This window comes from Piliocolobus tephrosceles, chromosome 10 (assembly GCF_002776525.5).
Source record: "Piliocolobus tephrosceles isolate RC106 chromosome 10, ASM277652v3, whole genome shotgun sequence".
Classification (NCBI taxonomy): Eukaryota; Metazoa; Chordata; class Mammalia; order Primates; family Cercopithecidae; genus Piliocolobus; species Piliocolobus tephrosceles.
In genome coordinates, this window is record NC_045443.1 from 2609608 (window position 1) to 2634469 (window position 24862).

The following is a 24862-nucleotide window of genomic DNA, read 5'->3' on the forward strand; positions in this document are numbered from 1 at the left end:
GTCCAGAGGTCAGCCAGCCCTTTTGGCAATCCAGTCAGATCTCCCCATTGGCTGATGAAACATGGACTCCCTTGGCAGCCAGTGCTTCCTCAAGAGAGACTTTACTTAAAACTGATGGTCCTCCTTTGGCTTTGCTATTCCCCATGTCCTTGGTGGGGCAGAGAGGTGGCTCCAACTTCTTCTCCGTTGCCAGAGTCCACCTCCGCCCCATCCCAGAGCTGTTTGCTTTGCCCTGTCCCATGTTGGCTGCTTTCACGCTCTGCAAACCCTTCTATTCTTCCCATAGTCTGAGCTGCCTTTTTCTTGACTACTTCTTAAGCCTCTGGATTTCTCCTTAAATATCAGCTCTAGGACGCCTGCCCGATGAGCTGAGGTCATTCCTACCCTCAAGTGACCTGATGAATTAAGCAACAATACCAGGGATTCCAGGACAGTGAGTTTGAAGATCAGCATCTTTGCTGGCCTGGGGGAGGCCCTTGGCCTGCTGGGGGTGGATAGAGTGAGGCTGACCTTCTGCACAGGCTTTGGGAGGGAACGGTGAGTTACCGCAAATGTCTGGCTGTCTAGGTGAAGCACTCCCGACCCTCGCCCCTCAAATGTAGTTGTGAATTACAGAGCTGGAAACAGCCCACGGGGGCATTTGTTCCACTCCTGTTTCAGGGACAAAACTTAGGCCTGGGTCTCTAAAGCCAGAGGTGTTTGATGCTTCATCCCAAGGCTAAAGGGGCAGATGCCCTCTCTATCTGGCCTTGTGTCTTCCTCTACTTCCACCTTACTGTAGAGTGGGGGGCTGGAACGTTGGCAAGGATCAAGGACTCCTGTACCCTATCTCATTCTTCTGCTACACCCCGTCCCTTCATTACAGATAATCCAACCTCTTTATTCTGTGGTTGCTGAATAGCATCCCCCAGGAGACCATCTTCCCTGCAAATGCAGGGTGACGCCATGGAGTCGTTTCTCTGCCATCATCTTTTCTCTGCTGGGGATGCCAGAGCATAAACCCATGATACAATGGAATGTGCCTGGCAGCCAGGAGGAAGACACCAGCGCTCCAGTGTGCTCCGCCCCTTCCTCTCTATCAGCCTGAATGCTCCCGCTCCCTTTGGGCCTCAGTCTCCCACAGAAAGGGAGAACTGGGTGGCCCAGCAATCTCTGGAGCCCCTTCTGGCTCAGACATCCTGCAGTTCTCTGTAGCCTCCTGGTTCCCAGTGTATTTTTAAAGGATCCTGTGTTATTTATCTCAGCATCTCTGCCCCCCTCCACTGCACACTGCTATCCGTGCAGTAATGACATCCAAACACCCACACTGTATCTTAACAATCTGATGAGATAAATCCCTCATCCTTGGGCTCCGTGGACACAGAGTAGCAATTTTCCTATTCTGCTATCAAAGAGCTCTGAAACTCAGGATACCAAGGCAGGACGAGCAGGCATGTGGATTGCCATGTGTACATCATTGCCCCAAAGCCCCTGTTTTTCCCCAAAGCTGCCTCACTTTTTCCCTTCCTCCACCTCCAAAACAATGCCTTTGAGCCTGCTGGCATTTGAGAATGTGCCAAATGGCATTTGAGAATGGGCGGGCGGCACTGGGGGCATGTGGCCTTGTTACTTTGCATGGAGCTCCTAGTGGGATGCACCAGCCGCTGGCCAGGTCCTGGAAATAATTAAGCTGAGCATATTGATCTGGGGGGTTGCAGGGCCTTGGGCATGCTCCAACCTCCAACACCTGCTCTCATGCTCCTTCTGCAGTGACCCTCTCGTGCTCTAGGCACACCTGTTAGATGGAACATGGGACTTTCAAGGTTGTCACTGCCAGGGCTGGCATGATGTGCTTGCACCCCTGCTCCCTTTGTAGACCCGGGAGCTGGGAAGGTGCATTGGGTTCCAAGAGAAGCAAGAACTGATTTGGTCTTGTAGTGAAAATAGACCTGGCTCTGGTCTGGTAAGTGAGTGACCTCAGACTTAGTTTCCCTAGAAGCAGAAATAGGATAACAATAAGTCTTCCCACTTTAAGGAATGTTGTAAGGATCAAGTGAGAGAAGGTGAAATTCTCAGGAAAGCTGCAAGGGAGCCTACCTGTTAAACACAGAGGCCATGGGACACAGAGAAAGGAGTAAGGGCTCTGGAGCTGGGCAGGCCTGGGTGTAAATTCCAGTGTTTCTCTTCAGGCTGTGCTGCCTGGGGAAATGTACTTACCTGTTCTGAGCGTTTCTTTGCTCTTCTGTAAACCAAGGGAAAATGAAGCTCCACTGACTGGTTACTCATAATGATAACAGGAGTATCTATTATTTATTAAATGTTTATTTGGAGCCAGGACCTTCGTTCCTTTTCTTTTTAAAACCTCCCTAAAAGTAGCTGGATTTGTAATCACACATTACTTCACGTAGACTTTGGATGGTTTGTGTAGTGTCTCCGTGAGAGCAGGGGTTCTGGGGGCTTTGCCCAGTGCTGTATTTCCAAAGCCCAGCACATGCCTGGCCCACGGTGGGCGCTTAAGAAATGTTCATGCAGTCAAGGCAGTGCAGCTGCCTGGCAGGGAGAACCCGGGAAGTTCACTTACCCTTCTTATTATTCAGTTCCTTCACCTGAATTCTCTTAGGCTGGAGCTCAGCTTTGGGTTCATAATATATAATTATTATCCCCATTTAAAAATGAGTAAAATGAGGTCAGGAGAGGTTAAGTGCTGTGCCCTAGATCACTCAACTAGAAACTAGGGAACTAAGTCTTGTTGTACAGTACTTGTTAGAGCCTCCTTAGAAGCTTGGGAAAAGGGTGTGGGCAGGACTGGGCAGGGAGGAAACAGCTGGGCACCTACTGGATTCACGGTCTGCCCCAGTGAAGATACATGGAATCCTCTCTCTCATCACGGCCCCCAGCAACGCTCATTTTACAGATGAGAAAATGAAGCTGAGAGGGAGAAAGGACCTGAAGCTCAGCTCCAGCCAGAGAGAGTTCAGGTGGAAGAACTGAATAATAAGAAGGGCAAATGAATTTCCAGAGTTCTTTCATCCCAGAGTAGGATCCTCAGCCTTGCCAGGCAGCCACACTCAGCCTCCCGCCCTCTCTGAGCAGGGGGGTTGGAATGTGTCTGCGGAGGGCAGCGAGGAAGGAGCCTGCTGGAATTCCTTCCGTGTGGCACATCTGGGAGGGGTATTCCCCCTGGTGATACTTGGGAAATCTTGCTGGCCGGCCGGCCTCACCAGTCCTTTTTTCCACTGTTCTTTTGGTCTCGGAGCACCCGCCAAACATCTGACACTGTTCAGGATCGATTACACGTAAAATGAAGAATGGGTATTTAAAAAACAGGTTTTTTGTGTGTTTTTCCCCCTGTTGTCATCTAAGAAGCAGGTTTTTAGGTTCTTTGATTCTCTCCCAGAATAACAACCATATGGGGCCTTCACTTACACTGAGCAGCCTGTGCCTTGTGCCAGGGACTGGTTTGTTTCCATTGTCAGCAAACCTTGACTGGCTCCAAACATTTTCAATCAGGTGGTTTCTGAAAGAGGGAGAGACTGAGGGGAAAGTGATGATGTGGTCCCTCTGAAGAGGGTTTAGCTTTCAAAGGTATGGCGGGGTGGGGCGGACAGCCAGAGGGATGTGACTTTGAGAAGCCAACTCACCGGCAGGATCCAGCGAGATCCAGGCTCGGCGGCTGGAACAAAGAACATTTTGAACCACACGGGGCTCTGGCATGTTTGTTGATCGACTTATCCAAGGACTGGGCCAGCTGCTTTTGTTCCAGAAGATTTCATGGATTAACTCCCTGGGCTTTGGAAAATTGTTTCTTTTTTAAGAAAGGGAAGTTTTGAAAAGCAAATGCTCCTGGGCAGTCTGGGGGTGTGGGGGTGTTGGCTGGAGTGGGAGGTCACATTCGCCCCATGGTGGGATGGCCAAGGGCTCCCAGCGAGGGAACAATTGGACCTGTGGTGTCCTGGGGGGAGGGTGCCTCTGAGGGCCCCTAATGAACAGAGGAGTGTGGACGCCTAAGCCTGGGAGCATCATGGGCATTTAGACCAAACCACGGGAAGGACCCCCGGTGCTGAAGGTTGCTAGGCACTGGGGGAGGTTCCCAGGGAGACTGTGGCTAGAAACACCATCTGCCAAAGATGATTTAGTACCGGAAGAGACAAGGGATAGAACGAGTTGGTCCTTTCTGTCCCAGTTAATCTTGGTGCTGTTCATTCGGGGCTGAGCATCCCCTCCCTGAAGTGGAAGAGAAGACAGACTCTGAGCATCTTGTGAAAGGGAGTCCTACCTCCTTGGCTTTGTCCCCACCCCCTGACCAGGGTCGGATGTCTTGGGAGCTTGCCGGCTCTCTGCCCACTGTCCTGCCCTGTCAGCAGGTACCAGCAAGCCTGTGTGCCATGTGGGGTACAGGGAGTCACGGGCATATGATTAAATACTCACGCTTTGTCAAAACACTGACAGTTACAAAATGCCTCCGCCTCTACTCAGGGAAGGGTGAGCAATGAGGAAAATGACTTCAATATGCAAAAGACGTTCCAAGGAGTCCGGGAGGGAATGCTCATTCTAGAGCCAGGAGGGAGTCATGGGAATTACTTCTGGATTTATAGACTGACTGAAAGAAATCAGCTAGGTTAAACGTGCCTCAATTCTGCTATCTGAGTATGTGCTTAAGGAGATGGGCTCCATGAACTTTGAAAGACTGTCTCTTCTCTACTGATGGAAGTGAAGTTCCTGATGAAGGAAGGTTTAGGGTGGAAGAATTCTGAGCCCCTGGGTTCTGGATTCAAAATCACACACAGCCCTCTAGACAACACAGAGGTACAGTCTTTGTGGATAATTTGGAAAACGAGAATGGTGGTTGTCTGTTTAGGACAGGTTTGGGTACAGCCGATCAGGGAAGCCAGGAACCAGCTTCTAACCATGGAAGCTTTGTGTTTTCTGTATAAACTGTCCTTGACTATGGACAAAGAATGGGTACCCAGTGTTCAGTTGGCATCGTAATAGGAAACAGAATTCTACACAGATGGTTCAACGGAATGGAGTTTTCTGAGGGGCATATTCACAGAGGGGTAAGGAGACCAGCAACGGATATCGAGGCACTCAGGGCTAAACGTAGAGGGAAGCTGTTGCCACTTAAGGCCTGAGGAGGAAGGGGAGAAAATACTGTTTGGGGGGCCTGGTGGCAGCTGGAGCCGGGAGGAAGACCATGAGGGAGAAACCATAGTCATGGAAGGATGTTGTCACTGCCAGGACCAAGGCACCAAGGTAGGGGGACATGGAAAGAAAACACCCTGCCTTCCCTGCCCTCCCGTCTCTGGTTTCCTGTTGACACTGCTCATTGGTGAAACCAATCTGAAGCTGGAGAACCAGGGAGCCGGGCACCTCGAGCAGTCCCCAGGTGCCAGGCTTCCAGGGCACGGGTCAGGAACAGAGGGTGGAAGGGGTCTAGGGGAGCCAGCAGGGAGCCAGAGCTCATTTGTAATATTTGCCTTGTTTAGCCAACTCCAGAAGGCTCGTCCTGAGAAGGCGAGCTTCAAAAGCTCTTACCGACTCTCAAATTATTCCGTCGTCAAGACTAGTGTGTTTACCTTGCAAACTACCTTGAGCCAGCTGTAATGAAATTCTGAAATGTCTCCCATACACCCTCCTTCTCTGTGAAATGTCAGGTTTTTGAGGGCAGGGCCTGATTCTTTTATGAACAGTTGTCTCGATCACTTCAACCCCTCCACACCTGGAGTGCATTACACTTTCCAGAGTGCCGTACTCAGTGACCCCCTCAAGTCAATGTTTTGAGGCTTTTGAATTGGTCAAGGTGATCATCTTGCTGAGTGGCCTGAGTTCTCCAACGAGAGAAAACGAGTCGTCTCCTCGAGTGAGGGCCACAGCACTCCAGACGTGGTGGTGGAACCCTTTAGGGTGAGAGCCCACAGCCATGCCACCAGCCAGGCAGGAACCCAGGAGGCCAGGATGGAGGAAGCAGGAGTGGAAAGTCATCGGATTCCCTTTCTGGTTCAAGCTTGGCCATGCAATGTCTTAAGTAGGGCTCGTGGTCCTAAGTGTCACCTCCATCCTGATGCCACAATGTCTGTATTGCCACTATTCCATTTCTTCTTTTGGGTGAAGACTTACTCCACCTGAGGGGAGAGCACATGAAATCATTAGCAAGTGCTGGCACAGACAGCCATTCCCCACCCTGGCCAGGCTGGAGGGGCTGGGTGGTGGTGGGCGGTGTGGGTGAAGTGAGCGTGAAAGGAGAGGTGAAGGGTGTCTAGACACTCCCTTTGCCGAGGGCTGGTGGCCTGTGGCTTGTTCTCTAGGACAACGCGGATCTGTTTGGGGTAATGGCAGGCACTGCTCTTTCTCATCCAGCTGTCTCTTCCTCTTCTGACTCCCACAAGGTCCTGGGGCCAATAGGCTCTGTCACCTCCAGCCTGTATTGGGTAGCCACCTGTCACTGCTCAGGCCGGGTTGGAAGGACCTGTGAGGGGTGGGGTGTGGGATCCAGTTCCTGGCTTCCAGGGCCAATTGGGGTGAAAGGCAGATGCTCTTCCACTCCTGTGTTTCTCCTTCCCAGTTTCATTCTAAATGGAAAATATTTCTGTAGCTTTAAGTCCAAGGTGCAGTCCCAGAGCGGGTGTTTTCCCTTTTGACATAAAACAGAAAGTGGAGGCTGCCCTGAGCCTTGGGAAAAGTACTCAGGAAGAATCTTCCCCATGAGGCAGTGTAGCTTAATGAGTTAGGTATTCTGAGTACCTCCAAAGCCGGTTCGTTCTTTCCATTCCAGCTCAGACTGCCTGAGTTCAAGTCCTGGTGTTGCCACTTACTAGCTGGGTATAAGTTATTTAACATTTTAGTTCCTCGATACCCTACTCTATAAACTGGGGATGAAAATAGTGTCTATGGTAGGGAGTCGGTATGAAGATTAAACAATTTAAATTGTGTCAAGGCCAGGCATGGTGGCTCACTCCTATAAAGCCAGCACTTAGGGAGGCCGAGGCAGGAGGATTGCTTGAGCCCAGGAGTTCGACACCACTCTGGGAAACATAGTGAACCCCATCTCTACAAAAAAAAAAAAAAAAAAATTAGCAGAGCATGGTGGTGCATGCCTGTAGTCCCAGCTACTTGGGAGGCTAAGGCAGGAGGATTGCCTGGGCCCGGGAGTTTGAGGCTGCAGTGAGCTATGATCACATCACTGCACTCAGCCTGGGTGAGAGAGTGAGACTGTGTCTAAAAACATTTTTTTAACGTGTGTCAAGTGCAGAAAACAGTGCTTAATGCATGCCATGTGCCATGCAAATGTTTGCTCTTATTTATTTCAAGAAGCATACTCTTCTGGGCAGAGCATCCTCCTAGGACTCTGGAGAGATGGAACACCTGCAGGGCCACCAACGGGACCAGTATCTCCCAGTGGCCCCCAAGCATCTCTTCCATCGAGCTATTGCCTTGCTCACAAACCCTCAGCGAGTTGCTTGTCTGGAGATACAGGCCAAATCAAGCCTGTCTACAATCTGCTGTCTGGCTGTGTCCATTCCTGGCCACAAACCCTCTGCTTCACCAGGAAAACCTGTTGATGGGGCCCATTCTCCTACTTGTTTTCACCTCTGCCTTACCCTGCCTGAACTGCTCTCCTTCCTCACGTTCCCCTCCAAAGCCTATCCATTCTTCGATTCCAGCTCCAGTTCTGCCCTGAAGGCTTGCCCATGCCTGTGGATCCCCGTCCTCTGCCTCCTGCCTCCTCCTGCTTCCCCGGCTGGTGTCTGTCTGGTATCATCAGTCATCTCCTCCCAAGCAGCCTATTACTTTCTCTACTGACAACGCCTTGAGCCGGAAGCCAGACAGCAGATATTCCAAAACTGAAAACCTACAGATTTGCCTGTGTATTTGCTATATTTCTTAAGAACACAAGAAAGGCTGAACTTCCTGGAAGTTATTCCTAGGGCCAGCATCATGGAAGTTTGAAGGTTGGCTGTGTAGAGCAGTCACTCCAAGTCAGTTGATTTGCTTTCTTGTTCCTCTCACCCCATCAGTAACATAACATGGAGCTTCCTCTGCATTGTGCTGTGAGATGACAGTAAAAGGGCTGTCGCCACTGCCTGGGACTTGATCTTTCCCTGAAACAGGGACAATTTCTATGACTAGTGCTACATTACATTTTTCCGTTCTATTGGACACACGTTCATAGGCCCAGGATCAGAATAAAGTAAGTCCACAGCTAGAAGAAATCAGTTTATAGGCAAACAAGGCTCTGATGTTGGCCCTTAAAAAGAAACTGCTTGTATTACATATTACAGTTTAATTTTGTCCCCGTTAGACAGTCCCAGTGATATCTTTGCTTCCTAACCACAGTCTAGTTTTTAAAAGTTATTTGCACAGGTGACTGTTTTTATCCTTTCCAATCTAAATATAGTTGTCCTTTATTATCCACAGGTGATTGGTTCCAGGACTCCCCAACCCCTTGGATACCAAAATCCTTGGGTGCTCAAGTCCCTTACATAAAATGCATAGTGTTTTCATATAACCTTTGCACATCCTCTTGTGTACCTTAAATCATCTCCAGGTTACTTATACTACCTAATACGGTGTAAGTGCTATAAAAATAGTTCTTATGATGTATTGTCTTCATTTACTTGTATGATTTTATTGTCATATTATTTTTATTAAAAAAGTATTTTCTATCTGTGGTTGGTTGAATCACCAAGAGTACAAAGGGCCAACTGTATCAACAGCTCAGAGTGGAGAGCCCAGGGCCCAGGCACAGATCATCAGGGGAAGAATAAGGCTGGTAGAGAAGAAACGGGACCCCCAGAGCTGGTTCCTTCTGTGGACTGGGAGCTCCTCCAGGATGCTGGGTTAGGACCAGCAGGGCGGCCAGCACCATGGAGACGTGCTGCTGGTTTTGGAGATGGGGAGAGGGATATGACCTTTTCTGGGAATCAAATCAGAGTGAAACCAGAAAAAGAAGCTAGACTTCTTGGGGTAACTTGGCAAACAAAGCTCAGACAGATGGAGGGGTGTTCAAGGAACTTTGCACGATTTCCTGTGGGCTAAGAGAAGACATTTGTAAATCTGAAAGGGCAACATAGGGAGAGCTCCTGCAGGGAAGGGAGAGGGTCACCCCCCCTCTCTCCGACCCCGGGCTTGGTTAGGGGACAGAGAATGGGACGGGGTCAAGGAGGCTGTTTCCCTCAGTGCAAATGCCTGGACAGCACATGTGTGCAGGCTGTGTGCCCGACCGACAAGCCCCTGATGGGCGGCTGTTGACTGACTGTCCATGCAAGGGGTATGGGCTGTGCTTGGCAGCCCCTAGCAGGCAGGGCTTGTTCACCTGCGTCCTGTCCAGGAGCTATCCTGGCCTTAGTGTTGAAAGACAGCCCTGGGTTGAAGGAGTGGCAGGTCCCACTTGGGTGCTTGATGATGATCTAGAGCCTTGTGCCCTTCTCTTCATGGCCTCCTCCTTTATGGCAGCAAGCCATCATCCTATGGGGCCCGTTTCTGAGCTGGACGCCCAGCAGTTACCTCAGAAAGTGTTGTGGGGCCCAGGTGTCCTCTCAGAGGATATGCGCACTCCTGAGTTGTTCTCACTGCGTGTGTTCATTTCACTCACCGCGTGCTTCATTCGTTCAGCTCCGAGTACCTGCTGCTGTTTCTGAGCTAGGAGGGCTTCCTTCAGGTAATAGGGGAAGCATGGTCTGGAAAAGGGAACGTTTCCTTTTGCCCCATGGAGAGACATCCTGAGACACTTCATCAACCAGGAAGGCTCCTAAGCAGCCACTGGGTTGCAGTGAAAGTGTTCAGCCGCCCGTGACTGCTCTGGTGAGACTTGTGAGAGAGAACAGTGGTGGTGAGCATAGCAGCCCCTCAGAAAGCAAACCAGGGAGTGGGCGCCTGACATGCATAATTCCTAATTCACACAGTCCCTGCATAAGCTAGGCATTCCTGTGTCCTGTTTTCACATGAGGAAACTGAGGCCCCTGGAACTCACGTCTTTTGCCCAAGGCCATCTAACTAGGAGGCTGTAATTAGTGAAGCTGGGATTTATACCCAGGGCTGTCTGATTCCAAAGCTGGGCTCTTTCCATGGTATGGCCTGAGGGTACAGTCTAGAGCAGGGACTGATGGGGTTTGAAAGAACATGAGATGGTGGAGTGCCAGGCTGGCTGGTGTGGGGCCCCAGCTGGGATGAGACAGTGTCTTCAAGTGTCAGGGATGGACACATGTCTCTGTCGGTAGATGTTGGTCCCTGGCAGCCAGGCATAGTGGCAGCACTCCCAGTCTGGCCTGCCCTGCACAAGCCTTCAGGCACACGGGCTTCTTGACAGAGTGACAGCTGGGGTTCCATGCCTGCACCCGTGGCGGGAGAGATGCAGGTGAAACAAGGGGGAAAGGACTGTAATTACCTCTTCACAGGTTCCACATTTCTCTGCTGTCAGGATGGTTTTGTTTTCTGATTTATTTTGATCTGCTGGAAAATTAGTTGCGACAGTGTGTTTGGTGTGTTATCATTGTCCTGCTAGCTAGCAGTCATCATCAGCAATGTTAGCCCGGCAAACGTGATCTTTCTTTCCTTTGCCCAATTCATGTCAGGCTCTGTGCGGCAATGGCGAGGGAGAGGCATGACTGTGTGTCTCTGCCTGTCTGTGGACCCCGACTCCTCACCACCACCCGGCAGGGGACAGCCCTGCTGTCTGTGTCTTCCCGGAAGGCGCATGCCCCCACAGATTGTCTGGTGAGCCTGCCAGCTGTACCGCATCGCTCTGTGCATGTGACCTAGCTCTCTCCCAGGCCCCTGCTCCATCCCACATGCAGCCTCTGTCCACTGTCCCCCAGCTCGCAACCCCCATGCAGCCCCACCTTTGACCCACCACCTCCATCTGCACCTGCTTATGGAGGCTGTGTCATAGAAGAGAGGCAGCGTGACCACTCTCAGCCCACAACACGACTGGATCTTTCCCCTCTCTCTGTGGGAAGACAGCCGGTCTCAGACTGGATTTGACCTTTTCTCTTGTGGTCGGGCCAGGATGAGGAGGAAACCATTGTTAAGGCACGGACGCCTAGGTGGGAGAAGAGAGCCAGCACTATAGAGTGGGCAGGACTCAGTGCTTCCAGGCTGGATGTTGGGCAGCAGGCCCCTCTGGTCTTTGGTGAAGGTGGTCTGCAACAAGCACTCAAAAAACATGAGTTTTAGAGCCAGACGGAAAGTCGTTGAGCCCAGTTACAGTCATCCCTTGGTATCTGTGGGGAGACTGATTCCCAGACCCCTCTCGGATACAAAATCCAAGGATGCCCATGGCCTTATATGTGTGTAGATTATATGCACATACTACACCATCTTATGTATTTTACATATGGTATGTTTTATTTTTTAATTTGTATTATTTTTGAATGAATTTTTTTCCTCATATTTTTGACCCAAAGCTGGTTGAATCTGTGGGTGCAGAGGGCCCACTGTATTTCATTAGTCGGAGTAAAAACTGAGACTTAACACAGAGGCAAAGATGTGCTTAAGAACTACTTTGGTTGGCACCAGGTCTGGGATGTGAACCTGAATCTCTGTGGCAGTCTGTCCAAAAGTGGGCTGAGCTGGTTTCAGGATTGGAGCAGACAGCTGCCCAGGTGCTGGAATTTGAGAGATCTGCCATCTCCTCCCTAGAATTTCTACCTTTCGCATTACCTTTGGAGTAAGTCAGGGATCACCAAACATCTCATCACAAAGAGCTCTTTCTTCCCCCATGACCCAGCACAGACCAGAAAAGAGCAGAGATGCTTTGGTTCAAGTGCATGGGAAAGAACGGATGACTCAGAGCTGGCCTGTTCAGCTTCTCCTGATTCTCCAACGAGGTCCCTTATGCATCTTGCTAGCACCTTTAGAGCCCCGTGGAGTACAGTGAGAAATGTTTATGGCCCCTATTACCAGGGCAGATGAATCGGTGCAGACATTAACAGTTTCTATACCTTAATTAGCATGGGTGTGTTTAGCAGAATAATGGAGAGCAGAGACTAGGTTGATGAAAGAATAGGGTTCCCAACAGGATAGTTTTTGATTAAGAAAATATTTGGAGCGCTGTGGAAATGCTTGAAACATAGGAAGGTCAAGTTCAGCTGGGGTGCATTGGGATGACGGAGGGTAGGGTAGCGGGGTAGGGTGAGAATTGGGGCAGCCTGGAAGCTGGGGCCTGAATCACTGGGGCGGGGACCAGAGAGACCAGAGAAGGTCTCAGACATAAACTGTAACTACTCCGTAAAACTACCTAGAGCATGAAAATCCCAGCGCCTCTGCCACAGCCCTGCACGTCACAGGGTTTGCAAAGTCACAAAGATCATGGCATCGAGCTTTCCTACCAGGAACTATGTCCTCAACTAATATTAATAGCTGACATTTGCATAGCAGTTCACAGTTAATATAACACTCTCATATGTTAGGTGCTTCTCTTAATACCCCTTGAGGTAGCTATTATTATTGTTGTTATTATTATCCCTGTTTTAAAGGTGTGGAAACACAGGGTCAGGGGCCCGGTGAGCCATTACTTGGAAACACTGTCATTAACAATGACTTCTTATAGTCATTTCTAGCAACTCATGTCCTGGAAATGTCTGGTTTAATTCATCTCTCTCTCTTTCTAGTAGACAGACAGACACACACACACACACACTCTGAGGACTGGTAGGGAAGAGGAATTCACTTCTTGCTTCTCCACAGTCATTTCCCAGTTGTTGCTCTCTAACAAGAAACCCCCTTCAAAACCCTCAGTCCTGCTCAGAAATCTAAGGAGACTTCAGGCAGCAACAGTAGGGTCCACCCCACCCTGAAGGGCTGCTGCAAAGATCTCCAGGAGGAGGCCCCCAGTACCATTCCTCTCGAAGGTCCCAGTTCAATGTGGCTTGAGTCCTTCACCTCTGAGTCTCAGCCAGGCAACATCCCAAGGAGCTGAGGAAGCCTCTCTCCTGCCGCCTCTCCCTCACAAGAGATGGCTCCTGTCGTCCCCATCTCCCTCCCACCCTAACCGCTCACCAAAAATGGACTTGTTTTCTCTGGTGCTGCTTTAATGCATCTTAACACTTCATTACTGGACTTGATCCTGTTATACTTGCATAAAGCAAGCAGACCAGAGGGCCCTGAGCATGCGGCATTAGATGGAGAAACTGCCTGCAGTCTCATCACGCTGAGATGCCTTGCACAGCGCACCACTCTTAGCAGAGACTGAGGCTGGCCGGGCCACCCATGCTGGGTGCTGACAGGCCTCAAGCCTGCAGTGAGGGCCAACCTCAGTCCTCACGGTCTGTACCGGGGACAGAAGTCATCTGATTTTAAATTCCATAGAAATAGACCAATGGGTGGAGTCACCAAACATCCAGATGTTTTCTCCCAGCTTTCATATCTGCCATTTATTTTTAAAGATGTTTTTTTGGACTAGGTATAATTTTCATACAGAAGGTAAGATTCACCCGTTCCGCCTACTGTTCTATGAATTTTTAAAAACAGCTTATCTGAGGTATCATTGGCATGTAACAAACTGCACATATTTCAGGTGTATACTTTGGAAAGTTTCAACATTGACCGTCAGTGCAATCAGGAAGGGTGAGCATATTTATCACCCCCAAAGTTTCCTTTTGCCCCTTTGTAATCCCAGTAGCTCAGCCCTCCCCACCCCGGCTATTTCTTTTCTGTCATCATAGATTAGTTTATATTTTCTATTGTTTCATATCAGTGAAATCATACAGCATGGACTCTCTTGACTGCCTTCTTTCATTCAGCATAATTATTTTGAAGTTATGCGTGTCTCTGGATGTACTCACTCCTTTTTATTGCTTAGTTTTGTTCCATTGTCTGGATATAGCACAGTTTATTTATCCATTCACCTGTTGAGTTATTTCCAATTTTGAGCTGTTTACGTAAAGCAGCTATGAACATTTGTATATGAGGCTTTGTATGGATGTATGCTTTCCTTTTCTCTTGGGTGAATACCTGGGAGTGGAATGGTTACATCATGTGGTAGTGTGTGTTTAGCATTTTAAGAAGTTGCCAAACTCTTTTCCAAAGTGGTTGTGCCATTTTGTGCTGCCATCAGCAGTGTATGAGAGTTTTGGTCCTTCTACAGCCTCACCAACACCTGGTGTGGTCAGTATTTTTAATTTTAATTTTAGTCATTATAATGTGTATGCAGTGGCATCTCATTGTGTTTTCAATTTGCATTTCCCTGAAGACTAACAATATTGAACATCTTTCCTGTGGTTATTGGCCATTCATATATCTTTTTGGTGAATTATCTGTTCATATCTTTTGCACACATTATACTTGGGTCATTTTCATATTATTGCATTATGAGGTTTCTTTATATATTCTGACTGGCTATACGTTTTTTTTTTAAATCAGATATGTGCTTTGCAAATGTTTTATCTCAGTCTGTGTTATCTTTTCTCTCTCATCTTTGTTGGAAGTCATTTTCCATATATGTGGCGGTCTATTTCTAGACCATCTGTTCAGTTCCATTGATCCATTTGTCTATTTTTACACCAATACCACACTGCTTTGATTACTATAGCTTTATAATAATAAGTCTTGAAATCAGATAGTGCTAGTTACCCCTTCGGCTTTGTTCTTTTTCATAGTTGTTTGGTTATTCTAGACCTTCTGCCTTTCCGTATGAATTTTAAAATCAGTTGGCCTATTTCTCCAAAGAAAAGGGTTTGCTTCATGTGTTTATTTTGAAGTTCTGTTAATAGGTGCATGAACATGTAAGATTGTTATGTGCCCTTGAAGACTTGACCCCTTTGTTGTTTTGAAAAGCCCTTTTTAATCCCTAGTGATAGCCTCTGCACTGAAATTTACTTTGCCTGATATTAATATAGACACTCCAGTGTCCTTTTGATTGTGTTAGTATCGCATAGTTGGCCCTTTGTATTCTCAGGTTCTGCACGTGCAGATTGGAAACACTGGAAAATAAAAATAAAAAATAACAAAAATAATGCAAATAAAAAAATACAGTATCACAACTATTTACATAGCATTTACACTGTATTGGTTTTTTTTTTTTTTTTTTTGAGACGGAGTCTCACTGTGTTGCCCAGGCTGGAGTGCAATGGCGCGATCTCGGCTCACTGCAAGCTCTGCCTCCCGGGTTCACGCCATTCTCCCGCCTCAGCCTCCCGTACATTGTATTGGTTTTTATAAGTAGTCTAGAGATGATTTAAAGTATGTGGAGGGATGTGCATAGGTGATATGTAAATATCATACCATTTTATATAAGGGATGTGTGCATCTGACGATTTGGGTGTCTGTGGGGCAGGAGGAGGTATGTCCTAGAATCAGTCCCCTACAGTTACTGAGGGACAGCTGCATATCTTTTTCCATTCCTTTACTTTTAACCTATTTGTGTCTTTATATTTAAAGTGGATTTCTCGTAAGCAGCAGATAGTTGGGTCCTGCTCTTTTATTCAGCCTGACTTAATTGGCATATTCAACCAATTTGCTATTGATACCTGGCTATGCTTATGTTTAACCTCTTGCTGTTGTTTTCTATTAGTCCCATATAGCCTTTATTCCCTTTTCTCTCTTTTTCTGCCTCCTTTTGGATTAACTGAGTATTTTTAAGGATTCAGTTTCATCTCTTCTGTTGACTTATTAGCTAAAATCCATTGTTTTGTTATTTTAACAGTTGCTGTAGGGCTCATAGCATACATTCTTAATCATCACAGTTTGTCTTCAGTTTACTAAACCACTTCACATATAGTATAGGAACTTCAAAATAGCACACTTAGATCGCTCCCTTCCTGGCCTTTATGCCATTGCAGCCATACATGCTAATTGTGCATTTGTTCTAAACCTCACAATACATTGTTACTATTTTTGTTTAGGCAGTCAATGATCTTTTAAATGAAAATCATATATACTTCACCATGTAAGTACCATTTCTGGTGCCCTTCATTCCTCTGTGTAGACCCACACTTCCATCTCATATTATTTTCCTTTTGCCTAAGGACTTCCTTTAACATGCCTTGTAGTGCAAGTCTGCTGGGATTAAAATCTTTCAGCTTTTCTGTGTCTGAAGAGAAGTCTTTATTTTTCAGTTTTATTTTCGAAGGATATTTTTACATAGTATAGAATTCTTAGGTGATAATTTTTTCTTTCACGACGGTAAAGCTATGATTCCACCGTCTTCTTGCTTGTGTTGTTTCTAATAAGAAACCTGCTGTCACTCTTGTCTGTTCCACTGTACCTAAATGTGTCTTTATGCCCTGGCTACTTCTAGCATTTGCTCTTGATCACTGCTTTGAGGAATTTGATTATGATGTGCCTTGGTATAATTCTTTTTTTTTCCCCCATGTTTCTGGTGCTTGGCATTCCTTGAGCTTCTGGAACCTGTGGGTTTATATTTTTAAAATTAAAATTGGTAAATTTCTGGCGATTATTTATAAAAAAAATTTTTTTTGCTTCTCCCCCCATTCCTGTGAGAATTCTGATTACACATGTATTAGGCTGCTTGACATTGTCAAACAGATCACCAGCACTTTCATTTTATTTAATTCTTTCTTTTTCTCTGTCTTTCATTTTGGATAGTTCCTATGCTATGTGTTTATGAATCTTCTCTTTTTTTGCCATACATAATTTGCCTGCCTTCTTCCCTCCCTCATTCCTTGTCTTCCTTCCTTTAGAAGAACCTAGGTGGATGTACCTAATTTTATAATGATTATTATTTCAAAACCAATCCAGAGCTTCCATCCCCAAAGCCAGACTGCCGGTTGGAGATTCTGGAGGCGGGGAACACAGCAGGTGACATTCCTGGAATTTGGGGGACTTTGCAGGACTTGACACTTTAGAGGTTGGATTAGATACATCCAATTTCTCCTACTTCCTCCCTCTTCTTCTTTCCTATCCCCAAAGTAAGGAGAGTCCTGTGAGCCCAAAGGCACCAGACAGCCCTAGCACACTCTTGGCAGGCAGGGCTGAGTCCCTGGGTTTCCCTCTCAGTAGGGAAGCCTTAGGGAGCCTCTCACAGGAGTGAGACAGGAACGGCAGCTTTATGGAAACTGAGTTCCAAATAAACACCCAGAAGAAAACTCAGGCTCCCCTGTAGGCCTGGAAAGCTTTGTCTGAGACGATGACCTTAGGAGGAGGTGACCAAAACCACTTCTTCCCTCACAGCTCACGGGATCAGAGCCACCTGTGCCTGCTGAATGAGTGGTCAGGTACAGCACACCTACCACCTGCCAGAGAAAGGGAGACCTGCAGTCTGGCTGTGGCAGGTCTCAGCAGAATCTTTAGCTTTCTTCAGGCTTGATCAGCTGCCTCAAGACCTGTGCTCATGTAAAGAACAAAGAGTACATGTAGGTTAGGAATGTTCTCCGCTTCACGCAACAGGATACTTAAGGACTTTGAATTGGTTCAGCAGCTCAAGATGCCACTGAGAACCAAGGCTCTTCCTCTCTTTCCACTTCCTTATACTGAGCCTGTTGGCTTTTCATATTCAAGTTGATTTCCTTTTGGTTGCAAGATGGTCGTCAGTGGGGCTCCAGGCATCATGCCCCCATTCAAGGCAGGTGGAACCAGGAGGGAGTGGAGCCAATAACACTCTGGCCCTTTTTTTACATAAAACAGGGTCTTTCCCACAAGTCCCTAGCATAGTACTTAATTTAATCTACACAAGGATCCCCTGGGGATCTCGTTAAAATACAGGTTTGGATGTAGTAGATCTTAGGTAGAGCCTGAAATTCCGTGTTTTGATCAAGCTGCCAGAGTGTGTCAGTGTGGCTGGAAACTGCATTTTGAGTAGCAAGGTGCAAGGCTACTTCTCCTTATTCTTAGTGACACAATCCAGTTAACTGATTACAACTGGCTGCAAGGGAGGTTGACAAAGTATCTTACCTTTTTCAGGGGAGAGTTTGGGTAGCAAACCAGTATCAGCCACAGAATTCTACTGAAAATGCAGGGTAGGACGCATCTGAAGTCACAAGGTTGGGCTGGGACAAATTAGAGCCTTCACCTCCGTGAGGGATGACCATGGACCCCTTACTGTATGTCCACACTCAGCCTGCAGGGACAGGGCATTATTGCCACGAGCCAGTCTGTCTTGTATACTCACTGGAGTAGGGATTCCACTTTCAGAATTTTATCACCTCAGCACCCAGCACAGTGCCTGGTACACAGCAGGTACCCAATACGTGTCTATTACACTGAAACGTTTATTGGCACATGGTCTAAAGATGGTGCCAGGGAATCTTGTGAAAATGCAATTCTGATTCAGGAGATCCAGGATGGGGATCCAAGATGATGCATTTGGAACAAGCTCCCAGAGGATGCTGCCTTCTGTCCGAATCCTGGGCCCCACTTTCAATAGAAAGGGTCTAGGACAGGCAGAGTTAGCAGCAGCTACTTGTTCTTCATTCATGCAGACCTGAAGCTGTTTGCAAGGGCGTTAGCAGATATTAGATATGGCCGGTGGGGAGGAGTAAGGAGGGCCTTGGCTATGCCTTTTTCCAAGATCCAGGAGCTGGATGCTCAGAGATCTCATCCCTGGCTTCCTTGTCCACTGAAAACAAAAATCAACAGTATACCCGGGTGAGGAGAGACCAGCCAAGCACATCTTTCAACAGCTCTTAACTTGCTTGGCCCCAGCCGTGAAACAGGAACCCGCCATCCCCCTAGCTCAGCCCTGGCCCTCAGGAAGTGCCGGGGACTCTGCCGGGCTGCGTGAGTGAGGGGCCAATGTCTTTCAGATGTTGGGGCTTCAGCGGGGGAGTGGGGTAAGCCGGGGAGAGGGAGCATTTTTTGTGAATATTTTACCCATGGGAAAAGCTGAATTCTCTAGAGCAGAGCTCTGGATTCTTTTTTTTTTTTTTTAGGTAGTGGGAAGTGAGTTACTGGAATTTCTTCTGAATTCGAAGCCAAACAAAGTTTCTTGCGGTTTTAGTTACACAAGCGGCTGCTGCCAAGATGGAATGAATGAGAAGAGCCACTGAAAGGAAGAGACAGTGAGGGGCTGGGGGAGGAGGGTGCAGAGCAGGACCCGGGCGCCGTGCAGAACAGCCCTCCAGGCGGGCACGCTGCCTGCTTCTATGCTGTCAACTCTTTAGGGAGAGAACTGACTGTTCTCTCTGCCTCCCAGGATCAGAAGTAAAAAGAAAAAGGGTCTGTGAAAGTGAGGCATACACTGGCAGACACACACACACATGTGAATGATTATCATTGCTTTGTAATTTACCATAATTCGGGCCTGTGCACTCTATGGGGTCCTGCTTTGTTCAGTTTCCTCACTGAGTGGCAGTTGGACGAGACAGTTGTGCCCCTAAGCTGCAGGCAGGCGGCTCTCAGTTCAGCCTTGTTCCAGTGTGAGTCTGCAGCGATGCCCGCTGCTCCAAGGGGCAGCAAAGATAATTAACTTCTAGCGGTGATCCCTAAACTTCATTTCCCTTAGCGCCTGAAGCCTCCTCCTTGTTACCTTTCCTGGGAGCCACAGAATGGACCAGGGCCATGTGTCTCCTTTCATTTCTCCAGCCTGCCCTCTGGTGGGAGCTGCCCTGCAGTGAGCGGCACCCCGCTAGGGCCTTTCTACAGATTCTGGGTTGGCTTCCAGTGGCGCCTGGCATCTCTTCTGCTCTCTGGGAGGAGGGACGGGCCACTAAGTGCTGACAGCAGCCTGTCACTCACACTTTGCTCCCTCTGTAGAAACACCCCGTGTCTCTCCATTCCATCCCTGCGTGTTCCCTAGCAGGAATTTCCTCTTCCTTGGGTCAGGTGGGTGAGAAGGGCTCATGAGAGCTGGCTGAACTCAACCCTTTACACTGGACATTCAGTGTCATTACATTGATAGCTTGAAATGGGCAGTAGTGGGAATATCTACACCACAAAAACTGGCATATGCTACAACCAGAGCTTTCCTCCTCTCTCCCCGAAAAGCCAGTTGTTAAAACATTTAACAACATACCACTGGCCGGAACCACTTGTGAAGGTGAGGTAGGGCTGCAGGGAGAGCCCAGGTGGTGGAGGAAATCGCAGCCTTCCTTCCTTGCCCATAGCATGTGCTGACCACCACTCAGGAGCTTTCGGAACTTAGGAGCTCTCTTCTGAAACTCTCCTTAAACACCTCCTCATCCCAAATGGGTTGACCTTCAATTAGAGGACTCTGCTGTGGAGCAGAGCTGGAATTACTCAAAGCAGAGTTATAGATGAGACTTATTTTCTATGTTCCTAGGCTCCCTTCCACTGTTCCCTGTTCTCCAGACCCCATGTTCTTATCCGATGGTATTTCTACTCTTTTTCTCAACCTGTTGCTAATGTGCTCATTCAAGAGAGGCTGGTGTGCACCTACCCAGGGACTTTTTGGGGGGAGTGGAAGGGAGTGTTTTATTAGGAGTTTAAGTTATATGTGCAAGGAATAGCACATCCATGGTGGTATTCCTCCACATCCATGGAGGAAGGTTGGGTCAGTGGAGATCAGTGCTGGAAGAGCAGTTTCAGCCTGCGTGGTCTTGATGTGGGCTTGGCTGATGAGAAGCTCTCTCCAATTCTGTCATTCTGGGATTTCAGCTGTTTTCCACTGAAGACAGGGATTTTTAAAACTGCACAGCTTTTCAGGCGAGTTCCTTTAGGCCAGCCCTCATGTTACAGTCAGGGAGTTCGAGGCCCAGGGATGTTTCCCAGGGGCTGAACTCTAAAAATGAAGGTCTCCTAGTCCCATTGCTGTTGTCTTCACTCAGCTGTTTCAACGGATGTTGCCTCATGTGAATTATGGATGACTGCTGGAGTTATTAGAATGGACAGAGTTACCAGGAGCTAAATACTCGTCATTTATACCTGGCCGGTTCTGTGTTCAGTTGTCCTCTTTCTTTACAAAGAGCTTTGAAACAAGACTGGCCTGTTTGACCTTCCATTTAGAGTTAATGTCAAAGCTTGCCAAGGCCTGGGAAACAGGTTTCATTGTTCGCATTAAAAGGGAGTAGGAAACAAGAACTTTGATTATCCTAGGCTCTGGCCTGTTCTTTAATAAGGAATTTGAGAAGATGTCTTAGTGGCTAGTATTCCTAGAACATAATACTTGAAAGTGGAACAAGCAGATGAAAATATGCCTTAGGCAGGAAAACCAGATGGGAAGGGCTAGTGTCCACAGGATCTGCACAGTAAGGACCCTGTGGGAAGATGTCATGGGTAACCGGGCCTGATGGCCTAGCACCCAGCTGCTTTGCAGTGGTTCTGGCTTCAGGGCTTCTCTGGGTGGCTGAAGAACTGGTCTGTGAGGTTCATTCAGCAGCTCCTGTTGATCAAGTGTGGATTGTGTGCCGGACCCAGGACTGGGGCTGTGGAGTCAGGAGGTGCAGTCCTTCCCTCGAGAGCACTCTGGCCGCAGAGTCACAAGGTTAGGCTGGAAGGAGACAAACAAGAAACAATGACAGGACCTGGGCTCAGGCTGTCATGAGCAGCCCTCCTCTGGACAGCGGGAAATGTGAGTTGGGGACTCATGTTTACGACTTTGTTATGTTTTTTCTTACTGAGCGATGCTCGTGACAGGAGAAAAGATTTCTTCATTGTCCCAAAAGAATGTGCCTCAGGACGGAAATTGGTAGTGGCCCTGCCTTACTCATGTGCCCCAAGCACGTTGGAACCCCAGAGGAATTTTAAGCAGATTTTTATTCTTGTTTTCTGGAGACAAAATCTAAAGTGAGGGCTGTGTGTTGTGGGCGGGGGTGGGGGTGGGGGGTCATGCAAGAAATTTGGAAGCTGTGTGCCTTGCCTGGCTGACTGTCCCAATTACCCCGGCACAGTGGGGGCCTCCGGGCCCAGATGTGGGAGGTCCCACAGGGGCCTGCTCCCAGATGACAGGGGCTCTTTTCCATTAGGACCTCTTCTGGGTTTCTCAAATTATGGCTTTTCCTCCTTCATGGTCTCCCAGTACTTTTAACCCCTTCTCTCCATTTTTCCCAAGGAATGTTCTAGAGGAAGGGTTTCTGGGAATGGGTACCCTTCTCGCCTGACCTTCGCAAGGGGAGGGATCGGGCAAGTATTGAGTCATTCCTGCTCATCTTGATTGTGATCGTGACCCGGGTCTCATGGAGTGTCGCGGGATAAGCGATCAGTGTCCCTTGAGGCAGGGCTGCACATGGTGCAGTTCCAGAGAAACGAGGGAATGAGAATGAATGTGGCTGCTCATTTGTTCAGTGGCTCTTTAGGAAGGTTGGGTCAGTGGAGATCAGTGCCCGAAGAGCAGTTTCAGCCTGCGTGGTCTTGATGTGGGCTTGGCTGATGAGAAGCTCTCTCCAATTCTGTCATTCTGGGGAAAGCAGGCCATGTCCCATTGGGAGTGCTCCTGTGAGTCTTTAAGTTAGTAATTCTCATCCCTGGCCACACAGAAGAATCATCTGGGATCATTTAACAGAAACAATGTCAGGATCCTACAGTCTATTCCAGGCCCTTCATTTTCAAACTTGAGTGGGCATGAGAATCACCTGGAGGATTTGTTAAAACACAGATTCCTGGGCACCCACTTCCGAGTTTCAGTGGCTCCAGGATGGAGTTTGAGAATTTGCATTTCTAAAAAGCTCCCGGGTGACTCCCTGCTGCTGGCCTGGGACCACACTTTGGAAATCATGATTATGAACACAGGAATCAGAATTTCTGCAGATGTGGCCTGGGCATCTGAATTTTTTCACATTCTCCAGGTGATTTTAATGTATAGCTCTGGCTGAAAATGATTTCCGATCATTGATTTTTTTTTTTTTTTTTTGCATCATCCAATAACTATTCATTGGTCAGATTGTGTGTTAATCACTGAGTTCGAGTGAAGACCCTCAAGAATTCCACTGATGACTGCATCATCAAAGGGAACCGAGCCCTGCCCAGGGACACACAGTTATTTTCCTCTTCCTCGTCCTTTGGAGAAGCACAGTTGAAGCTTCCTCCCTGCACCACAGCCCCCACTCCTTGAGCATGAATGTGCAGTAAGTGTGAGAGCCTGCCGTTTACCCTACCCGGCCTCCCTCTCCAGCCAGCATCTCTCTGAGGAGTGAGGATTTCTTGCTAAGTACATGATGATGGTCTGTTTACTTTCCTCTAGAGTTTGAGGCTCTTGCCCAGATTCTGCCTTCCCAGACAGTTCAAGAACCAATCAACCAGCTGGCCCTGGCGATCTAGAAAGCATAGTCAGTTGCCCTGGAATAGGTTGATTGCACCCCAAAAGTGCTTTTCCGCCTCCCCCCATCACAGGTGTTCGCAACTCCATTTTCCCTCTGAGTCAGCTTGTCCATTACTGGGTTTGCATTCCTTGATGGGGTCTGTTTTTCCCAGGTCTTCGGGAGTGGCGCTTTCCACCCAGTTTGGCTGCGGGGCTGAGAAGGTGCCTTGCATTTTGTATTGTGTGTCCTTGGTGGGTCTGTGCCTCCCTTCTGTCTGTTTTCCCTCAGGACCACCCACCGCCCCATGCTTGTATCTACAACAGCTATGAGGAAGAATATACAGATTAATCACCTTGCTGCAGGGTGCCAGTTACCCAGTGGCTCTGGCAGACCCAGTCAATGGATCCTTTAGTGTGGCCTTCATCAGTAGAGCTGCCACTGTTAGCACCCAAAAGGTAGCACTAATATGCATGTGTCACCTGAAAATTACAATGTAAACAGTGGGGCAACACATGTATAGGAAGGTAAATTTTAATTAAAAGTCTGTTCTCCAACTTAGCCTGCCTTGAAAGATACAGAAATGCCAAGCCGTCAGGCTGCCGGTCAGGTTAAGAGGGTTCTCTCGTGCACTGCGGACCATGCTGGAAGAACTAGGGCTTCACTGAAATCAGATGCCTTTGATTAATTTTCTACTAAATGCATCCTATATGGGGAAGATGTGCCCTCAAGTGGTTAGCAGAGCCAGCAGGAGCCAAAGCTTCCTGAGAAGTGCTGGGTCTTCTCTCCTGCAGTGTCAGGGGGTGCAGACAGTACAGAGGGAGGGTATGAGAATCGAGACATGTGCCAAAAAGGAGCAGGTGGGAAAAAAGAGCCCATGGCTCAGCAGCAAATTGTGGATGCTGAGCGGATGTGGCTTTTGAGGCACTATGCCCAGTGGTCATCCTGAATTTGGTGCACTGCCTGGGGAGGGGGTAGATGGAGGAGGGAAACTAGCCACCTCCAGAGGCAACCCTACTGGACAAAACTCACTGTTAGAACCATCAGAAGTCCATTTTCCTATGGAAATCTACAGGGAAGGGGTAGAGAAGAGCTGCAGAGTCTATTAAATGTGTGTTTGCTGCCTGGTCTCTGGTACAGTCAGGAAATCAGATTTGTACAGTGGAAATTCATTCATGCAACAAATATTTATTGAGTGCCTATAATATGCTGGTGGTACTAGGACTGGGGATACAGCGGTGGGTGAGCTAAAGGCACAGTGCCCTCACCGAGACTTGTATGCCACTGGAGAACATGGGTTAGACAAGGCATTATGTGATGAGCATATCAGTGCCATACGGGCGGTGGTCCAAGGTGCTGATGGGTGCACACCGGGGACACCTAGTTCTTAAGTGACTTTTTAGGCTTGTAAGTGGTCAGAACAGCTTTCCTATTTTGCCATTTACATGTTCACATTCACTTAGCTCAAGTTACCCTTCTGATAAGAGGAAATTTGTGTCAAGTCACATAGAATCACTGAATATTTGCGCTTGGAGGATCACCTGGCCTAATTCTTCTGCTTTAAACATGAAGATGCTGAAGGAGAGAAGTTAAAGAACTTGTCCAAAGTTGCACAGCTAGTTAGTAATAAAGTTTGGATGGAAATCTGCTTTTCTGACTCCCAGATTAGTATTTCTTTGACTTTACCTCACCTTTGGAAAAATGAAGCTGATTCAAGGAAAGTTCCTGGGCACTTATGGCCAACTGCCCTCGCTCTGAAGATGTAATGTTTTAATTGGCCCGGCAGAACTGGAGTCCAC

The 24862-nt window shown here is 48.0% G+C and overlaps 1 protein-coding gene and 1 long non-coding RNA gene across 2 annotated transcripts in view; both read left to right on the plus strand.

The window, feature by feature from the left end:
* The window catches only part of CACNA1C (calcium voltage-gated channel subunit alpha1 C), a 640117-nt gene that overhangs the window by 202844 nt on the left and 412411 nt on the right, over positions 1 to 24862 (plus strand). The window lies entirely within an intron of this gene.
* Positions 5069 to 23432, plus strand: LOC111520289. The gene is made up of 3 exons (XR_002724625.1): positions 5069 to 5232; positions 22708 to 22892; positions 23355 to 23432. It is a non-coding gene; the product is annotated as an uncharacterized LOC111520289 (long non-coding RNA).